This window comes from Peromyscus maniculatus, chromosome 6 (genome assembly GCF_049852395.1).
Source record: "Peromyscus maniculatus bairdii isolate BWxNUB_F1_BW_parent chromosome 6, HU_Pman_BW_mat_3.1, whole genome shotgun sequence".
Lineage (NCBI taxonomy): Eukaryota > Metazoa > Chordata > Mammalia > Rodentia > Cricetidae > Peromyscus > Peromyscus maniculatus.
In genome coordinates this window covers 30,513,617-30,527,589 of record NC_134857.1, presented here as the reverse complement: position 1 = coordinate 30,527,589, position 13,973 = coordinate 30,513,617, and positions in this window count along the sequence as shown.

Here is a 13,973-nt window from a genome sequence, read left to right as displayed (position 1 = left end):
TTAAGGAATTGCTCAACATCCCTAATCATCAGGGAAATGCAAATCAAAACAACTCTGAGATACCACCTTATGCCTGTCAGAATGGCTAAGATCAAAATCACTGAAGACACTTTATGCTGGAGAGGATGTGGAACTAGGGGAACTCTCCTCCACTGCTGGTGGGAATGCAAGCTTGTACAACCACTTTGGAAATCAATATGGTGCTTTCTTAGAAAATTGGGAATCAATCTCCCCCAAGATCCAGCTATACTACTCTTGGACATATACCCAAGAAATGCTCAATCATACCACAAGAGCACTTGCTCAGCTATGTTCATATCAGCATTGTTTGTAATAGCCAAAACCTGGAAACACCCTAGATGCCCTTCAACTGAAGAATGGATAAATAAATTGTGGCACATGGAATATTACTCAGCAGAGAAAAACAATGAGGTTTGCAAGCAAATGGATGGATCTAGAAAAAATATCCTGAGTGAGGTAACCCAGACTCAGAAACACAAATATGGTATGTCCTCACTCATAGGAGGATACTAGATGTGGAACAAGGATGACTGGACTGCTACTCACATCACCAGTGAGGCTACCTGTAAAACAGGACCCTAAGAAAGACATGGGGATCACTCAATGACGGAGAAATGGATGAGATCTACATGAACAGCCTGGACATGAGTGGGAGCAATGAAGGGCGAGGGTCGAGAGAAAGAGAGCGGGAGATCCCACCTGGATCAAGAACAGAGAGGGAAAACAAGGAATAGGAGACCATGGTAAATGAAGACCACATGAGAAAAGGAAGAAACAAAGTGCTAAAGAGGCCCACAGAAATCCACAAAGATACCCCCACAAAGGACTGCTGGCAATGGCTGAGAGACAGCCAGGACTGAGCTACTCTGGTGATGGGATGGCCCAACACCCTAATAGTTGTGCCATAAACCCCATCCAAGGACTGAGGAATCTGGATGCAGACATCCACAGCTAGGCCCCCGGGTGGAGTGCTGGGAGTCTAATTAGCGAGAAAGAGGAGGGTTTATATGAGCGAGAATTGTTGAAACCAAGGTGGATAAAGCACAGGGACAAATAGCCAAACGAATGGAAACACATGAACTATGAACCAAAGGCTGAGGGGCCCCCAACTGGATCAGGCCCTCTGAATAGTTGAGACAGTTGATTGGCTTGATCTGTTTGGGAGGCAAACAGACTCCAAGAACACATCAGAACAATTATCCACCATGATCAAGTAGGCTTCATCCCAGGGATGCAAGGGTGGTTCAACATACGAAAGTCCGTCAATGTAATACACCATATGAACAAACTCAAAGAAAAAAAACCACATGATCATCTCACTAGATGCAGAAAAGGCATTTTACAAAATCCAACACCCCTTCATGATAAAAGTCTTGGAGCAATCAGGAATACAGGGAACATACCTAAACATAATAAAGGCAATTACAGCAAGCCAACAGTCAACATCAAATTAAATGGAGAGAAACTCAAAGCAATTCCACTAAAATCAGGAACGAGGCAAAGCTGTCCACTCTCCCCATACTTATTCAATATAGTACTTGAAGTTCTAGCCAGAGCAATAAGACAACATAAGGAGATTAAGGGGATACAAATTGGGAAGGAAGAAGCTATTTTTAATTATTATTATTAAATTCCTTTTATTTCTGAGCTTATAATATAATTATATCGATTTACACTCTATTTACTTACCCCAAACACTCCTCTTTCCATATATTCCTCATTTCTCTATTTCAAATTCATGGTCTGTCTTTGCTATAATTGTTGCTATATGTATACATGTGTGTATATATATATATATATATATATATATATATATATATATATATATGTCTATGCGTATGTATGTGTATATGTATATGATGTATATATATGTGTGTGTTTGTATGTGAGAGATATATAGGTATATATTGCATAATGAATATGTATATGTACATACACACATATTTCCAAACATATGCTCAGTGTGACCAATGCCACTCATATATACAGCATTAGGGCTAAGAATTTGGTATATGACAAATAATTTCTCTACTCTTCCCTAGAGAAAACTATTTCTCCCACTCCCAGTATTTCTTAGTTGCCTGAAGTGTGCTTTTGTCATACAGTTTGGCATGTCCATTATTATTGTCCTTGTTCAGCTCAAGTGTAGGCTTTCATTTGGTGAGACTTTATGGGTGTAGCATCTTTTATCTTTCAACATCATACATAAAGAAAAAAGTACAATTAACTTCTTCTTATTTAAATACACCAGGCCAGCAATTTAGACTATCTCTTCACATGATTTCTTGCTGTGAATATTTGCACCCACTCCCATCTGCTGCCAGAGAGAGCCTCTCTGATGATGATTGGACACAGAGTCAATCTATGAGTATAACAGACTATCATTAGGAATCATTAGGAATTATTTCATTGATTTTTGTCTTCTATCCATGTTTGGTTTTACGTAGGTTTCTGAGCTATCCAGTCTCTGGTTCCTGGCCAACCAGACAATGTAGGGCATGGGCTCCCTCTCATGACATGACATGGGCTTCAACTTAACAGCAAATATTGATTTGCCACTCCAACATGTTCTACTATACCATTGCACCAGCACATCATGCAGGCAGGACAGATTGTAGATTGAGGGTTTTGTGGCTGGGTTGGTGGCCACATTTCTCTTTCTGTAGCTTGCAGAATACCTTCTAGCTCAAAAAAAAAAAAAAAAAAAGAAAGAAAAAAAGAAAAGAAAAACTAGATTGTAGGGGTGAAGATTCCATGGAGATACCAGCTTGACTCCCCCATCTTTTCAATGAAGTATGTGGAAATTGTCCTCAGTAATGGCGCCCTGCTGTCAGCCTTATGTCCTGGCATCAGTCTCCATTGTCTATGAAGCTCTGTAAGACCCCCTCTGCCAACAACTCAACCAAATGCAACCCAGTTCCACCACTTACCTGGCTAGAAAAGACAACCAGTTAAGACTCTGTATCCCCCATTAATAAAAATCCTCACTAGGGTCACCCTCATAGATTCCAGGATATTAATACAGCACTAGGTTTCCACACTTGCTCCACAATATCCCCCAATTCCAGCTATCTCTCCCCACACTCTCTCCCTTCATCCCTTCCCCCACTTCTCTGTAATCTCATCCCCTTCTCCCTGAGTCCATCTGCAAAATTTATTCTATTTCTTCTTCCCAGGGAGATCCATATGTCTCCCATAGAGCCCTCCTTTTTACCTAACCTCTCTGGGTATGTAGATTGTAGCTTGATTATCATTTACTTAAAAGCTAATATCCACTTATTAGTGAATACACAGGACCCTCCCCTCAGAAAGAGAGGAATGATTTTTGTTGTAGAGGGGGATAGAGGACTCCAGATCATGGCCCACTTAATCAAGTAAGCAGGAATCAGATGGGTACACAGAGACTGAGGCAGCAAGTACTGAGCCTGTATTGGTCTGCACCAGGTGCTCTGCATATATGTTAGGGCTGTTAGCTTACTCTATTGTGGGACTCCTAACAGTAAGAGAGGTGTGTATCTCTGACTCTTTTGCCTGCTCATAGGACTCTTTTTCTACTATTTGGTTGCCTTGTCCAACCTTAATATCAGGACTTTTGCCTTCTCTTATTGTATCTTATTTTTTCCTGTTTGACTGACGTCTCTTGGAGAACTGCTCATTTCTGAAAAGGAAACAGAGGAAGAGTAGACTGAGGAGGTGGGAAGAGCTGGGAAAAGTGGAGGTGGGGGTGGGTACTGGGATGGGGGTGTATTGTATGAAATAAGAATTTATTTGCAGTTAAAAAAAATAAATCTGTGCTGCCTAGCTCCAGGTTTGTCACATGGCAGGCAAATGCTCTAAGCGGAAAGATTGTCTGAAATAACAGGTTAAACACAGCAAAGTCTTATCTATCGTTCCACAAACAACAAGCAAACTTGGATGTCAAAGTCTTGGCTGAGTAAGACATTGAAAAAACACCATCAAAATCCTTCATTAAACATTTGTATATTATTCAGTTTCTAGAAAAACTCTCAAATATTTGCTTGCAGTTTTCAGCCTACACACTGGAAGGAACTGCATAACTGTTCACATAACTTATGTCAACATAATTATAGTCTCTCTTTTGTCTATAGTATATTATGTTAAATGCTAACAAATTGATTGTTACAGCATTGTTGCAGCATTTGGAGACTGTATTTGGAATTATTCAATTTTATTTATGAACTAAATTATAAAACTTTAATTTTGACTAATTGATTAGAATCAGCATTTATTTTATTATGAATTTGATTATCCTAAGAAGAGTGGCCACTATCCATCAATTTGTTAGTAATCTCCATTGTGAATGACCATGTTCTGTAGGACCTTAGTGACATTCTTATGCTAGGATGACTCAAAGTTTTAATTCAGTACTCAGTTATTCCATTTACATACTAAGTTGTCTCTGAAATTTGCTTCTTTTTGTATCTGTCATTATTTGAAAGAATAAAAAATTAAAATATAATATATTAATTTAATGTAGTGTTTCTGTGTGGGTGCATATATTTGTAAAGAATAATAAACTTAGTGTTTGTTGCAATAAATAAACATGCATACACAGTGCAAGAACATTCACTGTCACTTAGTTTACTGGTGTTTTAAACTGGAGCTATTCTATTAGCACCCAATAATGTGTGAATGTTAAAAATGTCCATGCATCATAACCTGTACATCCTAAAATAAGGTTATTACTAAGGATATATTTGGGCTAATTCAGAGCATAGACAAGGAAAGTCAAGTGTAAGAGGAAAATTCACTGAATTTCAAATCTGTTGCCCAGAGGATACAATGATTGAATTGAAATTTTAAATCTTTTAAAAGAAAACAACAGGCAAAAACAGCATTTCTGACAGAGAAGAGTCCAAGAACAATGCAACTATATTGTGTAAGAGAAAGACAGCATTTAATTACTATGGTATCTGGAAGGAGAAGACAGGAAAAGGGGATGCTCAAATTTCTGGGACTCAGGAAAAGCCATTTCCAACAGAGGGTTGGATCAAAGTCATCTCTTCTTAATCTAAAACACTCTAACATTACTGTGGAAATGAATCAGGAATGGAAGCACAGGGAAAGCTGATGACCCAGTTAGTTGGTAATCAAAATAGATCGAGAAATAAACAGTATTAATATGTGAATTAGTTCACTGGTAGTAAATATAGAAAGAAAGGAATGTATAAGAAATATATTTAAAAAGTAAAATTTGGGAAAGTGAAATGACCCAGTGAGTAAGGACACTTGCCACAAAAGATAACAAGAAGCTGTTTTTCATGCATTGATTGGATCTGGATAATAAAAGTGAGAAAGCAATCCTAAATTCTGAAAGAAAACATAACTAGAAGAGAGAAATTTCAAGGTTTAGTTATTGTTACTGTGACTGTAAATATTATATTGGGAAATGTACCCTTGTTTTTAAGCAAGATCATTAGTAGGGTTTTTCTGTAGGAACTTTGAAATATTGGACTCATAACTTCAAGTAAAGAATATGTTTGGGGTGGGATGGAGAGGTGACTTAGTGATTAGGAGCATATTCTTTTCTTGCAGAGGACCCCATTTGGTTCCCAGCATTGGCATCAGGCACCTCATAATCACCTACAACTCCAGATCCAGGGAACCAGCACCTCTGGCCTCAGCAGGCATCTGCACTCCTGTACATATACCCAACCCCTACACACACACACACACACACACACACACACACAAACAAACATAAACTAAAATTTTAAAGAAAACTTATTAAAAATATATTTCATTGTATTCCTCATGAAATTAAAGTGCTTGGAGATTATCAAAATATGAAGTGACCTTCTTTTGATATTCAAACAAAAGAACCAAGAAAAATGCATGAGGTCCATCATAAATGAAATTCAAATGTTAATGAAAGGATATGAATGTGAATATCTGATTTCCTCATTTAGACTTTACTATGCCCTTCTCATTCTGATTCTGGTGCAGAATAATGGCTTTTTTTCTCTATTCCCTTTCATGCATATTCATTTTCATTAAAAATCTGTAATAGATTTGGAAAGAAGTAATTTTGCACTTGATCTCAGCCCAAAGGCTGAGAGCAATGGAAAGAAGTAATTTTGAAGAGTTAAAATAAGAAAAGATTTTATAAACCTCACAAAATACTATGAACTTACAAATTGCAAATTAATTCAGTTTAAATGCATACCTCATATGGAATGTTTGTTTTCTAAAGATAATGGATATAATAAGAAATGACTGCATTAATTTTGGGGTAAAATTTTAATGAGAGAATTGACACATGAATTAGCTGTTTTGGTGACAGTGGAATAAATGGGTATTTTGATATATTTTAATAAATAAAGAAAAAGAAAGTAAATCACATAGTCCAGAAATCAGAGAACTAGTAAAATCATCTGATATATCCATGTTTATCTTGATATTCTTCCAATAGTCCCATTATGGAATCAACTGACATGATGAACAGATGAATAGAATCAGGAAATCTCTCTCTCTCTCTCTCTCTCTCTCTCTCTCTCTCTCTCTCTCTCTCTCTCTCTCTTACACACACACACACACACCACAAAGAAACACATAAACACATTGGAGTACATTTAATCCTAAGGTAAATATAATTATATTTGCATAAAATTATGTGCATATTGAGATTATGTCTGCAAACAAATAAGCCATATTCAGAAAGACATTTTCTGTAGTATTTAATGTGGGTTTGTTTTAAAAGAAGAAATGAGTGTAAAAAGAGAACAATTGTGGAAGATAAGGGGGTGGAAGGAGACAAGGAGAAAATAAAATATGAATGTGGTCAAATGGTATTATATATGCGAATAAAGTCCATTATTTGCATATAACAATACAAGCTAATAACAACCAGCATGTGGTCCTTTGTATGTGAGCCTTTAGGTTTCAGAAGCATTACCTCTGTTCCTGCTATATAAGGCCAAGTCTGGGAGTAGAAATAGGAAACATGAAGCCATGCTAGGTAGTTTATTACAAGGAAGAAACTCGAGGCCACTGCTACAGACTGTATTCAGTCCTTCAGTATCCATCAGTACAGTTGCCTTGTCAGAGCATCACAGAATCAGAGTCCTAAAATAAAAGAGTTCAGAATGTTCAAAAACTACAAATCTCATCTTGGGGCTAATTGTGCCTTCAAAATTTACTAAAATGAGTTAGTCTGAGGTAAGAGAAATTTAATGACAATGTAAATAAAATCTTCAGCTTAACAAATAATAAAAACGCATTAAGATCAAGGTTACACAGAATATAGTAAAAGTCTATCTGCTTCTACAGGCAGATTAACATTGTAGTAGGAACAGAACCACTGTAGACAAGCTCAAAAATCCTGCAGTAGATCTTCTGGTTTGTTCATATATCATGGAATTTGGTTTAATGTGGTTATTATCAAGTAACATGAAATTGAGGATTAAATGATGCATATTTCAATAGAAATATGAAAGATGCTATTTTCCAATTGATATGAAGAAAATCTATATTTTCCATATGGATGCTTAAGATTTTTCTCACTTGCATTTTATGAGAAGTAATGGTGATGTTGGCTTTTGCTTTGCATATTAATTAGAATACAAGAAGTGAAATTTTCAATATTTGATTTCAAATCATTTTTCAATATTGATCATCTTTTCAGTAGTCAGAATAGATTTGGGTTAAAATATGCAATTTTGGTATACTGTTAACTATTAATATTCTTTTCAGAAATTGCCAGTTCTAAAATTCAAAATGCATTATAAATATATTTAAACATTAATAATGTTAATTTGTTAAATTTAAAAATAAATTCAGGTTTAGTGCTTCTATATTTTTAATGTACTTCAAATATAGTATTTGTTTCTCATTTTTAATTACAAAATAGGCATATGACAACAGTTAATTTATTTTTTTTAATTTAAATGTATGCTTTCTACTTTTTTAGTACACTCTAACTCAGCAATCTGAACCTAACTTTTCCTGCTTTCATTTTCTCCCCAAATGATTATAAATGCTGGCATATAGAACTTTGAGAATGGCCACACTGCATTTCCTTTTCTGTCTTTAAATTTGTCTTGTACAAAGTTGCTATTGTTATAGTTGTTATTAGTGCTATTAGTCAATGTACCAAAGAAAACTGCTTGATACAAACACACACATAATGACCAGTGATTTCCCACTCAAAGCAATTGAGCTGATATTTTGGATTCAAAATAACACTGCTGACAATGTTCCCATATGTTTTCACATGAGTACAATTAGAAGCAAAAGTCCTTGTATATAGCTCTAGTTCTTTCCCAAGCACACTGTTCTTCAACAGCAGAAACATGCAATGGTGATGACAATAATAATAGTAATAGTAATAATAATAATAATAATAATAATAATAATAATAATAACAACAACAACAGAAACAAAAAATGACAACAAACATGGAAAATAGATACCAGCAAGGTCAATGGTGGGGTGGCCAGAGCTGATCAGCACAAGGCTGCAGGCAGGCAGTGACACTGCTCTGTTCAGAGCTTGGTCATGAGGTGGGAAGAAAAAGGAGTTTTCTCTTGGCAGGGAATTGATATGAAATAGCACTCAGAAAACTGTAGGTGAGTGATGACGTGGGCACAGTTGGGAAATATACCGATGAGATGGAAGTGAAATGCTTCCTATTATGTACACCCAGAGAACTACATGTGTGCAACATCCTGAAGATTTGCTTGCGAAGAGGAGTTCTTAAGGAACTGATAGCCAATGAAATAAAAATACATCTTTTAAAATGTTAAGAAATACTAGATTGTCTCCCCTTTAACAAAAAATAAAATGACTTGCTACACTCGGCCTTTTACCATATTAAACTGATGTTAGAATGTGTAGACAAAATATTCGTCATTGTGGGGGTGTATGCTTCTGATCCTAGCACTTGTGAAATTGAAACAAGAGAAATAAGAGTTCAAAGTTCATCCCTACCTATACCATGAGTTGGATGTCAGTCTCGAATACTTGAGATTCTATGTTGGCAAACAAAGCAAAAGCAACCAAACAAACACACAAATTTTATATATAAAAAAATCTAACAAAACACAATTGTTTCTAATTTGCCACCATTAATTTTTATGAAACACCCTGTCATTCTCCTTTCTAATCTGGCTCCTAACGATGCAATTTACACCATTCTGTAGGTATAGGTAACACTGTTTTTCTTCTGCTTCTGCTGAGATTTGATGCTGGACTCCCAGTTGCTCATATATGTTGAGTATTGGATGATTGCTGCTGCAGCCACCAGAAATAAGCCACCTGACACTGAGGTCATATTATTTTGAACATGTGCATTCACTTCATGTTTGATGGTATTTGTGTGAATGAACATATTGATGAAAGGAAAAATAATAATAATTATTGATATTAAAATATATAAATGTCACTTTATTAGATAGTTCAGTACAGTTAGGAATCATTGAAAAAAAGTTGACATCATTTTCTTATATCTCTGTGTTTTTACTGACTCATTATTAGGAATAATACATTAGCAACTATAACATTATCTGTCTTTGCCCTCACTATAATTTTCCTTAATTTTATTATTCTTTAAAATTATATATAACATATAGCTTAAATTCTGATTTATATCAAGTAATGTATTTTTGGCAACATCTTTGTTTTTCATCCAGTCCATGTAATATAGCATATTCTCTTATGACTTCTTTTCTATTTTTAAAACTTCCATCAGAATGTTAGAATGATTTCTAAGTGCTCTGTTTCCATATTTACTTTGGAAGGAAATATCTGAGGATGTGTTTGCTGCTCTATATTTTTCCTTAAAGATGTGGTGATAAAATATACTATGCAAATATCTGTTTGGCATAGATTCATAAAATCCAGAAAGTTGAATAACAAAAATGAAAATTAGTGATATCAAATTGTGAACATGCAGATTCTCTTGGGTTGCGATGTTTGTGTCTGCTCTGGAGATCTGTCTCTACACCTGAAAGGAATCTAATAGCTGGATTATAAATATCTGCAGATGTGTTTGATGATGAACCACATGGCCTTCATCCCTACCATGATGCTTTCTCATTGTAAAGTCCAAGAATTGCAAAGGAAAGCACAGCATGGCTGATTGAGTGCAGAAGAGGCTGGGGCCCCTCACAGCTGACTTCCCTTCAAGTGCCCAAGAGAATAGAATCCACAGAAGTTAGCATAAACCCCTATGGCAGTGCTTTCAACTCAGATAATCATATATTCACATTTTCTTCAGAAATTTTGACACTTAAATTTCTTTTCATGAAATTCCAGTACAGGATGAGGTACAGTCAATTACTATGCCATTCATTACAAAAACAAACAAACAAACAAACAAACAAACAAAAAACCTTTGGTTCATCTGCTGTGTTATCAAAAATAGATATTTTAGAAAGGATTCTTTGATAGTTTTCAATTAAGAAAAATTATGTCCAATGGGATGTTTGTTCTAGACTCTGAATATTCATATATCTGCAAATTGTACTTCTAACAATACACTGGAAATTATACTAAAGTACAAATCTTTTAATATGCCTTCTTCACCCATTGAATATGAAACAGTCTCAATTGTATTATTTATGTTAGATGTTATTCTCAAATGTGATGTCGTGTATGTGTGTGTGTGTGTGTGTGTGTGTGTGTGTGTGTTTTATTCATCTTATTTTTCTTATGTGATTCAATTATAGTGGTGGTAACAGTTAATTTAATAATTGCATAGGCAAGCTTCTTTGGCCTTCAATTTATTCCTTTTGAACTCTCCTGTGAATGTTGCTTTAACTATGTAAAGATATATTACATTTGTTTGTGTTGTGGAATATTACTTTAACTATGTAAAGGTGTGTTACATTTGTTTATGCTGAATTTGTTTAACAATGTAAAGATGTGTTGCTTTGCCTGCTTAAAGCACCTGGTTGAACTAATGAAAACCTGAATGGCCAATAGCAAGGCAATAGAGGGATAAGCATGACTCGTGGTAACAATAAATGTGTAAGAGGAGGAATCTAGGCTCTAGAGAAAAGAGAGAACAAGATCAAAGAAATAATGAAGGAGAAAGAGAAGGAGATACCTGGGGCCAGCCAGTCAGCCACCAGACAGACAGATATGGAAGAAGCAGGGATAATAGGACATACAGAATAAAAGAAAGGCAAAAATCCCCGAGGAAAAAAAAATCAATGAAGAGAAATATGTTAAGTTAAGTTATATGAGCTAGTGGGACAAGAATAAGATAAGGCTGAGCATGCACAACTAATAGTAAGTCTCCAGGTCATGATTTGGGGCCTGGAAGTCCACGAAAGCCTGCTACATTTGTCATTCCAATGTGGGAATGAATTTCCACATAGGGCCTCAGAAAGATGAAAAAACAAAAACAGAAAAAGAAAAATTGCTGTGGGATAATGTTTTAGTACACTGACTCAATAAAATCCTGGTTGGCCAGTAGCCAGGCAGGACATGTAGGCAGGGCAAGCAGACTAAAGAAATGCTGGGAAGAGGAAGAACAGAGTCAGGAGTCGCCAGTCAGACACAGAGGAGGCAAGATGACAAGGCAGAACTGAGAAAAGGTACCAAGCCACATGGCTAAATGTAGATAAGAATTATGGGTTAAGTATAAGAGCTAGTCAGTAATAAGCTTGACATAATGGCCAAGAAGTTATAGTTAATATAAGCCTCTGTGTGTTTACTTTACTGTGTGAAGGATGTGAGTGGGAGAGATTTGTCCTGATCATCGGCTGGGAGGCACACAGGAAAACTTTCAACTACATCTAGGAAATGGAAACAAGCTAAATGCCCTTCAACTGGTGAAATTATAAAGAAAACATAGCACATATATACTATGAAATACTAGTCATTTGTAAAGAAAAATGAGAACATTAACTTTGCATGGTAAATGGATAGAACTAGAAAAAAACATATTAAGTAAGATAGTCCAGACTCGGAAAGGAATGTTGCATGTTCTCTCACTTCAGAGGCTCCTAGCTCCAAATCTTCAGATGTGAGTTTTCATAGCCTAAAGTCATTGCAGAAACCAGGGACATAAAAAGGAACAATTGCTAGCTAGGGTAGGAAGCTTGGGAAATGACAAAGAACTGACTATCAGGATACAAATGATTTGTGTGAAAAAGAGATTGGCTCTTTAGGGCAAGGGAGGAAAGTAAATATAGAAGAAAGATGGAGGAATATGAAATAACAGTAAGAATGTCTGAAATAATCATAAGGAATTATACTATTAACCATGTAACTGTGATGGTTTGAAAAAAAATGACCCCCAAAGGAAGTAGCACTATTAGGAGATGTGGCTTTGTTGGAATAGGTATGGAGGAAATGTGCTACTGTGGAGGCAGGCTTTGAGGTCTTATATATGCTCAAGATACCACCCAGTGTCTCAGACTACTTCCTATTGCAAGGTGTAGGACTCTCAGCTACTGTTCGAGCTCCTTGTCTGCTCACCCTGCCTATACTTCCTGCCTGGCTACTGGCCAATCAGCATTTCATTTATCAACCAATCAGATCAACACATATTCATGAAATACAAAACAACATCCCACAGCACTTCTACCTTTGTGTCTAAACCAAAAGGAAGGTTTTAACTTTAACAGAGTAAAATTACATATAATAAAAGTTACCAAGCAAGAATTACAGTTACAATGTCTAGTCTATTTGTATTTGGCAAAGTTAAAGAAAATGTTTTATCATCAATCCTATATATGTAAGTCTCAAGTTTCATATCTAATTTATCTTTTATCATAATCAATGAAAATTATAACTATTTAGTCTTCAACTACATTAAACACCCCAGAAGGATATAATATTACCTAAGTAAACAGGAAATGAATTGTAAGCAACTTACAAAATTCTGAAAATGACAGAGACAGCTGCCTGCCTGGACAGTCATTCAAAGTTTCTCTGCAACGCTGGGGCACCATCTTCTGCCTACAGGCTTAGCATATCTGACAGACTCATTTATTAAGTAGAATGTATGCAAGGCTTACAACTCAACCCAACATTCAGTGCAAGTATTCCATTTACCATATAAACTTGAATTCTACCAGTGTCAATTTATCATGATTCAGGATCTTTAATTCTAGAAATTGCTGGTCTTTTGGAATTCAGCTTCCCATTCTTCTTGGTTTGTGTGTGGCTTCATCTCCTTTCTTAAATGTCAGTCTACCATTGAGAGGCCAGACTCCATCAGCCTAGTTGCTCCTTCAAGAATAACTGTTCCAGCTACTGTGCCACTGCACACCAGGAGCCATCAGTCCACTGTCCGTTCAGCTGCCTTTGAAAGAAGGGGCACTGTACCTTTTCCAAATTGCAAAGCCACTTCAATGATGATGCCATATTGTCCTGGCCTCAGAGGATGCCTGTTGTCAAAGTTGCAACCATACTTGTCTTGGCAACAAGCAGTAGCCCTTTGTTAATGTCCTGTTTGTCCATTTTGGAAAGCATACTGTCAGCAGTTGATGCCAGGACACTTTTTTGCAGAGGCTAACTTTTACCACAATGAAAGTTAACTCCATATGTAGTTTCTTCAATGCCCATATCTTTTCTGAAGTAGATTGGTTCTACCAGGAGCAGACATGCCTCACAGTCTTAAAAAAAAAAAACTATGTTATTAAAACATCTTAAATGTCATATCCTATAGATTTCTGAAGGGTTTCAAGATGACATGACTATCTAAAATATATCTCTGCTTGACCTTGGAAACATACCCGATATAATTACAAGTTCAATTGTAATGTCTATCTACTAACTTTCATTTCCTTATATCCTAATAGTTGGTAAAAATAACATTCAATGATTAGCAAATTGTATTACATTTTCTAATGAACTGTATAGGTACAATATCTGGAACAAGATTAGAAATAGATGTAGAATATATCAATCTCAAATAGGTATCAATATACATAATCTGTATGCAATATAAAAAAATCTAATCCAGTGTAAAATACTTA